This window comes from Cupressus sempervirens, chromosome 11 (assembly GCF_028749045.1).
Source record: "Cupressus sempervirens isolate cs-2001-9-10 chromosome 11, ASM2874904v1, whole genome shotgun sequence".
Lineage (NCBI taxonomy): Eukaryota > Viridiplantae > Streptophyta > Pinopsida > Cupressales > Cupressaceae > Cupressus > Cupressus sempervirens.
In genome coordinates this window covers 840,335,282-840,346,329 of record NC_143128.1, presented here as the reverse complement: position 1 = coordinate 840,346,329, position 11,048 = coordinate 840,335,282, and the positions used below count along the sequence as shown (strand labels likewise).

At 34.4% G+C, this 11,048-nt stretch overlaps 1 protein-coding gene across 3 annotated transcripts in view; it reads left to right on the top strand.

Moving 5' to 3' along the window:
- Window positions 1-8,311: 8,311 nt before the first annotated feature.
- Window positions 8,312-11,048, top strand: part of LOC149532165 (uncharacterized) — a 47,272-nt gene continuing 44,535 nt past the window's right edge. The window contains exon 1 of one of the 3 annotated variants that reach the window (XM_089808831.1): window positions 8,312-8,544. The gene's annotated coding sequence lies outside the window, so the exon portion shown is untranslated. Of the gene's footprint in view, window positions 8,685-11,048 lie in introns of all 3 variants that reach the window. The other 2 variants (XM_089808832.1, XM_089808830.1) reach the window with 2 other exon arrangements.

Below are 11,048 nucleotides of genomic sequence, written 5' to 3'. Positions count from 1 at the left end.
GCCCCCAACAATAACCACACAATAAAAACACAACAACAAGAAGCAATAATGCAAGATTTGATACCAAAACACAACTCTTTATTTATAAAATAACTAATTACATGCAATATCCCTAGCTGTAAGGCCTTTCGGGTTAGGGCCAAATACAAACAATAATTACAAAATTAGTTCTGCAAGATCCAACAAGATCCAACTTACAAACCCAATCCCAGCTAGTCCAGATACACGACTAGAAAAGAACACCAAGAAGAATCCACACTTGTACCCTCAGGTCCAGCAAGAGATCCTCTAGTTTCTAAGCCGCAACCTTAGCTCTTCAAACTTCACATCTACACTTCATTCCCTTCAAAAAATCCATGACTAAAAGACTCCACAAGACCGTTATTTATACTTTCCAAAATGGCTTACAAAACATTCTAGGACATTAAAAAATAGGAAGGTTGACCCAACAATGGTCAAAACACATCCCAAGGCAAGATCTTATCATAAACATCATGATCAAAATAAATCCTACAAGTTAGCTTGCACCAAAAATGCAAAAAAATGTCATAAATACTGACACTCAGCATCAAAAGGAAAACTCAGCACATGAAGAACCACTCGGCACATGAAGAGTCACTCAGCACATGAAGAGTCACTTAGCACACATTGCAGAACTTGGCACACATTGCAGAGTGAGATGGGATAACATGCAACCTGAGTGTTAACATGACATAGGATAACCTCAACTCGGTTTGAATTACAAAATTACTGGCACTCGACAATTGTTGCAACTTGGCAATGACTGTAACTCGACAATAACTACCAGAATAAACACAAATGAGTAGGATAACATGTCAACCTAGGATGCCCCTACATCAGTTTGATACATGGAAATTGTTGGGTTCCTTTGCCAATACCACATTAAAATATTACTAGGTGAAAACTTTTGAGCTAGGTGCAGGGATAGAGAAATAAATAAAATTGGTGTCAAGGGTACAATCTTCTTCAATAATATAAATTGCATCATTTTTTGGTAAATGAATTGGGGTTTCCAAAATGATCCTCTCCCTAACAAAAGCACTACATTCATGATAAGGATTTACTTCTTTTCTTGCAAGAAATGTAGAAATATGTCTTTGAACAAGTACTAAGTATAGATGGAGGCCATAAGGTAATGAGAGAATGAAGGAGCATCATTTTTCATGTCAGATGCCAAAAGTTAAAGAAGGTTGAAATCTAAGTGAGACAAACTATTTGAAGCCCTTATAGCAATAAATTACCTGCCATTTTGACACCTTTTGTCATTATTTATATCGTCTAAAACTTTTCCTTGAATGTACTCCTTGCACTACACTTTCACTACTACTTGTTCACAAATGTCACCATATTTTGCAAAGAAAAAAAGTAAAGTTGATGAAAATAGTTTTTGAATTTGATTGTTTTGTAGCTTTTGCATCAATATTTTGGATCATACTTTGTGATCCAAAACGTTGATGTAAAATGATATAAGTTGCTTCATGGATTTGAAAAAATAATGAATTCTAAACTAAAATTACATATAGGAAAGCAAATGTATTAAAAATACCCTTAAATAAATAATTTTAATTAAAGTAGAAATCTTATTTTTCAATTAATAAATCTAGTATTGAAAATAGAAATGTTATGTATTTCATGAATTAATATATGATACATCAATTGATACATAGTAAAAAAGGTGAAGTCCATAAAAAAAAAATTTAGATTTGATTTTGTTGTAGTTTTTACATCCCTATTTCTTTTTTTCCATGATGAATGGAATCTGATTCTAAATGTTGATGTCAAAACTGTAACATGATTAAATTCAAAAATCATCTTTCTTAGAGTAAAACTATATATTATAGAAAAATAAATGTATTGAAAAATAATTTAAATTAAATAATTTTTAATTAAAGTACATATTTTGGGTTTTGCTTAACAAGTCTTGTATTATTATTTTGATCGGTAAATGACCAAAGCCTTTGTATTATATATATAATTTAGAACAAATTACTAATGTTAAAAGCCTTAGTTCAAATTGGTACTACTAGGAAAGAATGGAGAAGAAAACCTCTAGTCTTGCTTGAGACTTTCATCCTATACACTTACACATTATAAAAGAGGCGTACCCTAGTTTATTTATAATTGGATCTGAGCATGAGACCTCTGGTCTAGCCCGATACATTTTTACATCTTAAAAGAGGCATTCCCTAGTTTTTGTGTGAGCTCTGCTTGTTTTAATATTAATTTGAAGAAGTCAAAAGCCTCCTTCTCAAAATTCTAAATGAATTCTAAAGCATAATAGTGATAGAATGAAATAGTACGCTTGGGTCTAGCAAATATGCAAGAAAGGATAAACTCCTTCCCACCTAGCCTACTGACAATTTACATGAAGCTCCTTTGAAACATTAGCAAAGTTAAAATAAATTAAAAACTCTTGAATAACTACCAAATTTATGTTGGAGTAAATAATTATTTATTCTTTTACTTAAGTTTACTTAAGTTAATGCATTCATTTAACAGTTGTAGTTGATGAGTTGTTGACAACACATGAGTTTGTTCCTATCTAGTCATACTTATCCTCTCACCTTGATCGAGGATATTCCACCTTTTGTGGACGTATTCTTAGTTGTCAACCTTATCTTCTAGAACTTTCTAGCTTGTTCTACAAGCCTCCTTGAGGCCTTTATATTCAGTCTCTCTCATTGTAAATTCACATCATTCACACATCAATTCATTTTCACATTGTTGCAATATAATTTCTCTTTGTTGCTTCAAGCTCTTGTTCCTTCCTTCTTCGGTTTCTCTTTAGTAGGTTATTTGCATGTAGATGATCTTGGCAAACTGTGAAGTTGAATCAACTTCTAGATCATATCAAAGCCTCCCTACTGCTTCCTGGTTCAAAGGATTTTTGAGGTTGCGATTCAGAGACACAAAACCTAGTTTGTTTGTGATTTTTTCTTCAATCGGGAGGAAGAGCATTTTTTAAGTATTTGGAGAAAAAGGAGAAATAGGGTTTGACATAATAGATCTGACATTTTTTGGGCTTTTTTTTTTGGAGGTGTGATGACGGCGATTCATAAAAAATAACTACATAGATGATTTTCCAACAACGATATCTCCCTCATACAGACTCATTTTTTCGAGCAATTTTTTTTTGTTTTGGGGTAGAATTTCATGATCTACACATTGGTGCAGGAAGTTTGACATCTCTGTTCCTAAATTTTTCTGCAACTTGAAAATCCAATTTTTTGCACCTTCAAAGGCTTCATTCGGGCTCATATGGACACATATTTCAATGCTATTTTTTTAAAAAGTGCATGATTTATTGTCTAATTTCCATATCTAGAATTAGTTTGGAGTAATATTGAGCTCCTATTTTTGGTATTGAAGTAGAGGCTTTAGTTTCCTCCCTCTCTACATCCAGAATCCAAGTTCTTTTCTCAGTTTTTGTGCTTTCTATAGTTTTTTCTTTGGTATCTGAGGGATATATTTATCAATTGTGGGGGAGCATTTTATTTTCTATAATTTACTTCAGAATGGACCCTTCTGCTTTTGTCTTCTTCTCCTAATGTTGGATCCTTTTATGACTTGGCTCACGCCACACAACTATCACACTTGGAAGGCACAAATGACGAGGCTTCTCATGTCAAGAGGCTTATGGTCATGTCTGGATGAGAACCAACCTGTTCTAATGCGCCCTTTTGAGGTTCTTTAGCATAAGAATAAAATGGATGAGGCCATAGGATTGATTGCACTGGACATGTCAGATAGTCTACTATTTCACTTGGATGGTTTGACCACTCCACGAGCTTATTGGACCAAATTTCAGACTTTGTTTGGCACAGTGAATGAGTTCAGGGCACTTTAGCTTGATGCAGAATTGATATCTTTGACACCTACCGACTTCCCCACCATTGAGGACTTCTTGATGAAGTTCAAATCTTTGTGTACACTTTTGCAAGGATGTGGGAAAAACAAGACTAATGATGAGTGTATCTTTTTAATACTCTCCAAGTTGTGAGGTCAATATCAGATTTTCTCTTCTACATTCTACTCTAATATGGATGCCTTGGGTGATAGACACAAGATGCCTTCATTTGAGATATTTTGTGATCGATTAACTCATGAATAGTCCAAGATCAATTAGATGGATTCACTTTCAGGTTCATAGTCGTAAGCATTGCTTGCCAAGGATACATAGGAGTAGAAGCCGAAGCAGATATTAGATTCCTCTTCTACTGGTTTATCATCGTCTTTTAAGAAGAAGGAGAAAAAGAAGACTGAGACTCCTACCTATTCCTATTGTTGGAAAGGATCTCATGACGAGGCACATTATTTTCAAAAGAGATTTGATGGCTATGAGAAACAAATTACAGATTTGCAAGCTCTTCTTTAGAAGAGCACTGTTTCCTCTCCATCCTCTTCTACCTCACAGGGGTCTACTTTTCAGTCTTCTTCCACACCTTCGACATCTACACTAGATCTTGGAAAGGGTCATGCATTACATGCATCCTTTACATGCTCTTCACAGGTCCCTTGGATATTGGATTTAGGTGTTTCTCACCATATGACATCTTCTCAAGGTGTCTTCTCTACTCTTGAGGCTTCTCCCATTCCTCATATTCTCATGGGGAATAACACTGCCCTACCAGTTTGCAGGAAAGGTTCAGTTCACATCCAAGATGGTATATTCAATGATGTATTGTATGCTCCATCTTTGTCTGCCAACCTTCTCTCAATTTATCAGGTTACACATAGTGGATTAGGGAAGATAGTTAAGTTCATTACCAATTCAATCTTCATTGGGGATCATGTTATAGGAGGCCTTATTGCTATAGGGATAGTTGATTCTTCCACCTGTCTCTACACCTTCTCGCACTTTTGCCCACCATCTCCATTTTTTGAGCACGACTCTTCTCTTTCGCAAGAGCATCATGTGGTGTAGTCCGGATACTTGAACCTTTGTATTGTTCCTGAGATCCCTATTTTGACTACCACACCACATCCAGTTGAGGGCTTTTCTCCTCTGTAGGATTATTCTTCCGCTCTACCTAATTCTCCAGCTTCATTCATCGATCCTCTAGGTGCACTTGTTGCAGATACTACAACAAACATTCATAATAGTGTCATTACACTTGCCTTGGGGATTCCATTTCAGGATCCTCATACTTCTTCCTTTGGGCATCAATTAGGCCTTCTAGTTTCCCCTCTCATTTAGGGGTTCCCTTATTATGTGCCCTTGTTCCTTCCGCATTGGAGTTTCATTGGTTTGATCATTTCTACAGGAGCTCCATCATTCTGGGGGGGCTTTGGTGTCTATTCTCATGGGGGGACTAGTTGTACCTATGGTTTTGAGAGAGTCTCTTGAGCCATTTCTGGTTGTTGTCCTTGGGGGGTCTTGTTGAGGCCTTCCTTCATGTTTTTTTTCTTCGTGTTTGTTTTTACCTCTTTTTGGGGGAGGGTTTTTCCATTGAGGTTTTCCCTCTTTCCCTGTTTTCATAGGTTGCATTTATTTTCATTGTACATGGGTATCGAACATGGCCTTGTTGCTAGGACCCATTCTACATTTCATCTTAGTTTTTGTGAGCTTAAGGCATTCCCCTAAGTTGCACTTAAGGGGGGTGTTAGAGTAAATAATTATTTATTCTTTTACTTAAGTTTACTTAGGTTAATATATTCATTTAATAGTTGTAGTTGATGAGTTGTTGACAACACATGAGTTTCTTCCTATCTAGTCATACTTATCCTCTCACCTAATTGATCGAGGATATTCCACCTAGAAGAGCTTGACAACTCTAAGAGAGCACAAAAGAATAGGAGCACACAGCCCCAAAATCTTAGTGAAAAGAATACCGAATAAATAAAAGCAAACAAAGTATTAGATAAATAAAGAAGTCAGACTAGATACAAAGATCCATACATAGCCCGAACTATAGTTATGTACAAAACTACGAGAAGATCAACCACAGGAACAAAATAATAGAGAGCCCCATAAACAAAAAGAGAAGGGCTCAACCACAGAGAAGAAGCTGAAAGAAGGAACAAGGGAAAAAAAGAAAGACTATGTATTTTATGAATTAAATTATTGTATATGCAATTACTAAAATAATATTTAAAATAATAATTATGCAATCATATTTTGAAATAAATAATTTATCAATTTTTTTCCCCTTTAGTATCTTTCCTCCCTTTTCTTTTTGTAAATATTTACTTTATATTATAAATTAATTAAAAAGACATTATCCATAAAAAAATTGAAATAACCTAATTCATAAAAAATTAGAACTATGTTAGATATGCAAATCTAAGAGAAAATACATCAAATGAAAATTATTTTTTAAATATGAAACTATTTAATTATTACAAATAAATGAATTTTTAAATATAAACTATTTAGTTATTATAAACAAATATAATTTTTAAAAAAAAGTTGTAATATAATTCATACAATATAAAATTGGTTGAGAAAAATAAATAGATACAATTTTAAAAAAAAATCTAATTAAAAATATTGAGTTTTTATATTTATATAAATTAAGATATAATGAAAAAACTTGTATTTGCTTATGTAATTCTCATCGAAAATATTTTCTAGTGTAATCTTGTAACATAACCTTTTCAAAAAGATTAAAATAAATAACATCACATTTATTAGTTAATAAAATGAAATCAATAAGAGAAAAATTATAATTAAATAAAAAAAATTAACTTTACTCTTAATTATTCTATAGTCAATGATTAATTTTTTAAAAATATTGACAATTTAAATGATTAATTTTTTAAAAATATTGACAATTAATCATAGTATGGTTATTCTTTATACAAAATTGTACGAAAAAATAAAGCATAATAGTGCTTATTGAGTTCATGACTCCTGCTCTTACACTACAAGAGATGATGGTGGATTTAGGTCAAATGGATATCCTGAGTCCTTGACTCTTAGTGGAAGAGGTTCTAAAGCATAATAATGCTTAAGTGCATGACTCCTACTCTTACACCATAAGGGCCCGTTTGGTTGCTGGAATACAACCGGAATAGGAATAGGAAATTAGAATATGATTTGTATTCTTTGTTTGGTGCATGGAATAGGAATACGTATTCTCATTTTAGTCCCAAAATGAGCTTTTGTCCATTCCAAAAAATACCTGTAATTGGAATTGCTATTCTTGCATTCATTTTAACTTTCTCAAATTTGATTAAATTTTCAAATCCGCTTTGACCTGGAGTGAGCGCTGGAACTTTGTTTTCAATATTTTCAAATATTTCAGCGATTTTCCAATGGCGCCGATTGCATCTTTAGAAATATTTTCAAATGGCGCCGATTGCAAGTTAACCCTATTCCAATTTAAGCTTGCATAACCAAACAAGGGATAAACAAGATTGGATTGCATTTTTCCATTCCTACTCTTCATTCTCCATTCTCATTCAAATTTTCTATTCTAATTCTCAATTCCTACGCTTGCAACCAAATGGGCCCTAAGGGATGATGGTGGATTTAGGTCGAATGGATATCCCTCCTCGACTCTTAATGGAAGAAGTTCTCTGAAGCTTCGACAAAAATATATGGCATAACACAATGCTATAGTGCAAAGACAAAAATATATGACATAACACAATGTTATAGTGCAAAGTGTTTCCATTAATGAAACTTGATATCATTAGATTGTCTGATAGAGACTTTGCCAACATTATCAGATTTCCATAGTTTGTACCGGTATATTCTATTTTCTCGTTTATGTGTAGCAATTTTTAGCATTATGATTATGAATCATGCATTATGATATGAAAATGTTAAAAATTACTACCCAATAGAACAAAAAAATATATAGTAGGAAGAATTTATAGTCTAAAGATTTACAAAGAGCCTGATATCGTTAATAACACAACATACTACCACCAATTTTTTAAACATTATAAGGATGAAAATAAAACCAATAAAAATTGGCTTGCATGAGAGGGACACTTCATTAACTACAAGTCCAATAACTTAATCATACAATGTATACTATTTTTTTTGGTTAAAAATTAAACATTTAATGCCTGTTTTCTTTTTTTCATATACAAGTTCATGCAAATTATATATATTACAAATTTAAGGCTTCATAAGATAACTACAAGTGAAACAATGCCCTACTATTCACTTAAGTAGTTGTAAAGTTAAAAAAAGAGCAGTATTAGAATGTGTATCTATGTGCAGACTCATAGTCCATAATTAACTGTACAAATTGGGATATCTTAACATCTAAAACTGGAATGCCATCCATCCCTTCAAATCTCTCCCTTAAAAAGGAAATCGAACCGTACAGTTACCATCCGCGATAATTCAAACCTACGCTTAATTACATAACTACTGACCGCTTGCTCCATGGAACGGATAAATTAGCTTTTCAAAATGGTCGGACATGAAAATTAAATTCGTTTTTCTTCATCGCTTCTGTCTTGACCGATTAAACTCAAACTTCATGATAATACTGTTGGAAAAGTACAGGGAAGTGGAGTTCTGTTTTTAACAAGAGTCGATGTGGAGGCTTTATTTGTAATCAGGTCAGTGTTTCCATTCATACCTTATTGAAAACTTCATATTGAATGTTTGCTTTGGTTGTTCCGGTGGTGGCATGGACTGCATTCTCACTTGGAAGCTTAAGCTAGTAGAAGTGGGTTTGGTCTTGAAAGTTCATTGTCTGGTATGATAATTTATAACTGAGTAAAACCGGATTTTATGGAAGTTTAAGAGGTTTTAGATGTGAGTTCAATTTGTTATTATATTATTTCATTTTGCAGATGCATGGAAATTCAGTTTTGTTGTTAATGGTTTCTTCTTAGATTTTCAAGGCTTCATTTGTATGGATAAATGTCTTTGACAAAGCCCGTGTCCGCTAAAAATTTGATGGACGTTATAATGACGATTCGTATTCCCTCAACTCGGCACAACCTAGATGATACTGATCGCCTATTCTACGGTGTGGTTATCATTTTTAATTGAAGTCGGTTGCTTCCAAGAAAGGCCGTTTCTAACCAGGTCATTTGCTAAATAAAGAGAGTTCATTTGTTAACCGAGTTAGTTGTTTTCAAGAAAGAATTGTATTTTTCTCCCAAAGTTGGTTAATCGGTTCAATTGTTTCCCAGAAAGATATTTTCACCCTAGTAATCTTTATGAATGTTAAATTTTTTTTGGAAACTATATATAAAAGAATTCAGGTTCTACATTGATGGATTTTGACTGCCACTATAAAAGGACTTTTTTTGGTATAACATTTTCTTTCCCTCTTGGTCTCTGACCAGGGGAAACCATTTTCTTACTTGGGGATCGAACCCGGGTCAACTCACCCAGCAAGGATTGAACGTGGTCAATTTTCTTTCAGTGGAATCTAGATCACGTAGAGTCCCAGGTGGCTTTTAGTAGAAATTCGACCATCACTACTAAGAGAAACGTGACTTCAAGCCCAATTAAAACTAAAATTGACTGACCAATAGGCTCTGCTCTATTCCGTAGCTCTTTGAATTCAAAAACTTTTAAATAATCTAAGTTAAACGGCCACCTGAGCCAACAGTTCAATAATAAAGGCCTTTGTGCTAGTCACCTTGCCTTAGTGGCTGCAGTTGAATGCTTGAATATATTCCTGAAAAGCCTACTTCCCCTTTGCAGACCTACCTAAGCAATCTGTCCCATTCTCCATCTTCTACCTGTCAATATTCTATTTCAGATATATGCCTCACCTCAAAATCTTCAATTATTCTCTTAGCTTCTTCTTTTGGCATAGTGTAAAACTTGGTCAATTTACTGCACGGTATTGGTCTTGTAATTGCAGATGGAGCTTTTCCACAAACTTTCCTGTTCACTCTGCCAAGGATCTCACAGTTTGGTCCCTTCGTTTGTGGAGCCTGCTTGCATCTGTTTGATTAAAGGAAGTAGCTTGGCTTCCTGTCCAGTTATCAACCCTACAGTATTAAATTATTAATATATCCTGTCAGCTCCTCTCTCGTCTGAGCACTGAAAATCTTTCTGTCAGGGACCTCTTCTCTGTTCTTTGTATTGGTAATTCCTTCAAACGGATGTAGGAGTAGCCTTAGTGGCACTTTCTCATGCATAAGGAAAAATGATTTCTGCAGAACAATTGTTGCTTACTTTCTCATCTAGAAGTTGTCAGCTCCATTGCTCTCTATTCATGTGTCATTGCCAAGGTATCTTCTTCTTCTTTGTCTTCATCATCATCATCATCTTCTTCTGCTTAGAACATTTTCTTTGGGCTGTCGGAAAAACTATATTATTGTCGCTAAGATCCTTCTCCTCTCTGCTTGATGCTTCTTATCACATTTGGTAACCTGCTATTCTAACAAGAGCAGGGAGATAGGGAGTTGAGGAGTGGGGCAGAAATACAGTAGGACAAAAATACAGAGCCGAAGCTGAGATGTTGTGGCCCGTGGGCATAAAGACAATATCGGTAATCAATAAATAATTTAATACGAAACTCTTTGAAAGAACTGGCAGATCTTACTGCTGCTAAACATAATTTTTACTTGGTTGAACCATTGTTGTTTAAGGATCCTTAACTGGCTTTGAGCCCTTTTGACTACCTGACAGAAGGGAAGCTTGAGCAGGTGAATATTGTTTTTAATTGTGATTGGCAAGAATTCCTTCAAGAGGTAGATGATGCACCAAAGTCATACAGCACACCCTGCACATGAATCCTCAGCCAGGTGAAGTTCTGTCTGGGAACCTAGCAAGTCTTAGAATTTGAAGGGCTGCGTGGTAGGTTATGAGTGCAAACATATGTTTGATTTCACTTAGTGCCATTCCACAATGGATAGAATAAAACTCAAAGGAAAGATGCATTGATCTTCTACTTTGTTGAGTTACACAACTTAGAGATTCTTTGTTTCGAAGTTGTATTTGGGAGGGTTAGTCTTTGAGTAGATTGTGTGAGTTGGTTTCGAACTGACATGAATGAAGCACTATATGTTTATTCTGCATGTTGGTTAGATAAGACCGGAAAACTGGCTTTTTAAATGTTTTGCTAGCTACATAACTTCTACTTACCATCAATTCA